The sequence below is a fragment of the Ciona intestinalis genome, unplaced genomic scaffold (assembly GCF_000224145.3).
Source record: "Ciona intestinalis unplaced genomic scaffold, KH HT000651.1, whole genome shotgun sequence".
In the NCBI taxonomy this organism is placed as follows: Eukaryota; Metazoa; Chordata; class Ascidiacea; order Phlebobranchia; family Cionidae; genus Ciona; species Ciona intestinalis.
This window is the reverse complement of record NW_004190972.1, coordinates 1-2,378: the sequence shown is the minus strand read 5'-3', so window position 1 is coordinate 2,378 and position 2,378 is coordinate 1. Positions and strand designations below refer to the sequence as shown.

The window sequence follows — 2,378 nt, the reverse complement described above, 5'->3', positions numbered from 1 at the left end:
ACACATGGTAAGATATTTTAATCCTTATTTGATTTCGAACTCATTTGTTACATTTTGTTATCTCCTATTTTATGACATTTTTTATGGTAAAGTGGCCTACTTTTCTATACATAAGCTAAAAATTAAATTACATTTATAGATTGTAAACACTAACACATTTTGTATTGCAGTGGGATAAGAGAAACCGAAAAAAAATGGGGATCGGAGAATGCATCAACCTCCTTAGAGCAGCCTTCGGGAATGCATCCACTTCATCAGAGCAGCCACCGGGGAATGCATCAACCTCCTTAGAGCAGCCATCGGGGAATGCATCCACTTCATCAGAGCAGCAACTGGGGAATGCACCAACCTCCTTAGAGCAGTTATAAAAAAATCTCTTTCGTTAAAAACCATGTGTTTATTTTATCATATCTGGCTGTTCCACCACGCACCCAGGAGGCCGCCATTATGCGTGATCGTTAGGTTTTTCAGGACCTTCGCATATGCAACAGGGTTAGAACATTAAAACCCAAAAGCACTGCCATATTATACCTGAAGTATGCATAGTCAACTTTACGTAAAAATATAATTACAAGTAGGCTATGTGCCTGGGAATTACCCAAGGCATTGACCAATTTTCTACACGCAATGTGAAAGAGTTATTGCTGGATCTTTGGACAAACAAATGTTTTGTTTGATTTTTAAAACAATGATTTTCCTTCTGCAAGCCACCTTGCATACATGCAGATAATAGCACCGCAGCTCATTGAGTCACTTTGCAATGTACGACTTGTTGACAATGTGTTGACTGATGCGATGGTCAAACCAAACTTTGATTTTATCACTTTGTTTAAAAGCAGCTTGGCTGTTTCTGCTTCTTTTGAAGCATTTAATGTTTTCTTCATAGGATCCAAGTAAAGCAACTGCTTGTTCTTGATGTTGACAGCTAGCAACACCCAATGAATTCCACTTGGGTTATATGGGATAAAAATGAATGTTTTTTTTTTAATGTAGAGTTTGTCCACAGTCGCTCCACCGAGCGATTGTGTTTAGGAAGTTGTGCAACCGCTGAATTAGCATACATGACCTGACTGTTCTTTTGGCATAAACACCAAAGATAGCTGTCGATTATTTGATCATACAGCCAACCAACACGAAACCGCTTATCACATGCCCATATTTCTTGTTTCTGTTGTGAACCTATGTTCATTTCCAATGACAACAGTTGAAGATATGTCACAGAATATGGACCACATTGTAATGCCTTGTCAATAAGGTGATTTTTAGCTACAGTGTTACATGACAGCATTTTATCATGTGAATCTTCGGTTGTTCTCACATTTTCAGGTATGCTGATGCTGCAATTGGTAGATGCTTCTTGGTTGGGTTGCAACCCAGTCACAGCATGTAGCGACACTATCCTATTTGATCACAGCATGTAGCGACACCATCCACTGAGCCATGTCTGCCTTGGTATTTGTTTGGCTTAGGATACTTTCGAGGCAATTCATCACAAACAAATGATGACGGCATTTTTCTCTTCTTAAGTTTTAAAGAAAGAGGAGGTTTTAAAATCCGGACTCCTTCTTCATGTTTGCAAGACCTAATGAAATTCTGTTCTAGAGAATTTAATACATTTCCAGCCTGCAACAAAACCTTTTCAAAGGTAACATCATACAACATATCTTTTACCCTGTTAATGCTTTCAACAAGTCTTTTAACAGTTTGTTGTGATGGTTTATCTGATGTTGGCACTGGTTGATTTGCATCATCAGGAATTTCTATCGGATGAGTTGTACACAGCGGGACACATTCAGGAGGGGTAGTTTGAGGTGTAACATTATTTTGATTTTCTGTGGTGCCTGAAACACTTAAGTGTCGTAATAACCTCTCAATGAAGGTTAATATTAACAGATTCTGTATACCATGTTGGTAAGGATGCCCATGAAACATCATTATACTTACTGAATATAGCAAACATGTATTTGCAAGGGAGAAAATTATATTTAAAATCTGGGCAAGTACACTTGGGAAAGTCAGACTCATTTCCCAAATAAACATCATATATTAGTATACCACAACTGCTCCGCACAGTAAATGAAGATGTGTCAACTCGACCAATATCATTGGAGGATATTTCCGAAGCGTTGTACAATCTCTTCATGCAATGATGAATATGTTGCGGCCGATTGTGTAAATATGATGGTACTTCGGTCTTGTATGTTCTGTACGTATCCGATGCATAAGTGTTGTCAATTGTATATCTGTTAAAAATCATTAACACGGTGTGTCTTGAGATAAAACTGCACGATTAAGACGTTTACATCGACGAACACTTATAAAACGTCAAGTGACAACTATATCAATGCTAACTTATTAGAAAGTCTTATAGAAAACGC

General features: G+C 37.8%; 1 long non-coding RNA gene across 1 annotated transcript; it reads right to left on the bottom strand.

Moving 5' to 3' along the window:
• Positions 1-409: 409 nt before the first annotated feature.
• On the bottom strand, positions 410-2,364 carry LOC113475495. Its single transcript, XR_003397241.1, has 2 exons — positions 2,072-2,364; positions 410-1,623 (listed from the first exon to the last, which is right to left on the bottom strand). It is a non-coding gene; the product is annotated as an uncharacterized LOC113475495 (long non-coding RNA).
• Positions 2,365-2,378: the final 14 nt, after the last annotated feature.